The sequence below is a fragment of the Oryx dammah genome, unplaced genomic scaffold (assembly GCF_014754425.2).
Source record: "Oryx dammah isolate SB20612 unplaced genomic scaffold, SCBI_Odam_1.1 HiC_scaffold_2, whole genome shotgun sequence".
Taxonomy (NCBI): Eukaryota; Metazoa; Chordata; class Mammalia; order Artiodactyla; family Bovidae; genus Oryx; species Oryx dammah.
Window position 1 is genome coordinate 37100974 of NW_024070186.1, and position 689 is coordinate 37101662.

Below are 689 nucleotides of genomic sequence, written 5' to 3' on the forward strand. Positions count from 1 at the left end.
AAAGAAGTTTTTTAAATACACAGTAAAAATATCTTGAAATACGTATATAAATATTAGTGGTGGTCATCTCAGAGTGGTCAAATTAGGGATTATCATAACTTTCTTTAGTGTATCCTTTAAAATTTTCTACAATAAATGTGTTTTTAATTGAAGTATAATTGCTTTATAACATTGTGATAGTTTTTGCTGTACAACAAAGTGAGACAGCTGTATGTACACAAATATTTCTTCCCTCTTGGACCTCCCTCCCACCTGCTCCCCACCCAACCCCTCTAGGTCAACACAGAGCACTGAGCTGAGCACTCTGTGCTATATTGCAGGTTCCTTTCTATTTTATCCTACAAAGGATAAAAATGAACCCTTTAGTAGTAACAAGGACGTTTGTCAAACACTCATGCCCAGTTCATCTTCGTGCATAGATAAAGCAGAATAATGTCAAGATGTTTCAACAAGTCATTAGATGCAACATTCATGTCTGTCTTCATGACGTTACAATTGAGTTTGACTCAGTCTGTACATAGTAAGGGCAATTCTGTCCTGAAAGTGTTTTTCTAGTTAGGTGAATTTCTGAATTTCTCCTACAAAACAAAGTTGGTTGAAATTCATTAGAACTTATCTACCACTTGCTACATATATATATATATATATATATATGTAAAGTATATACATATATATGTTCTATATATATA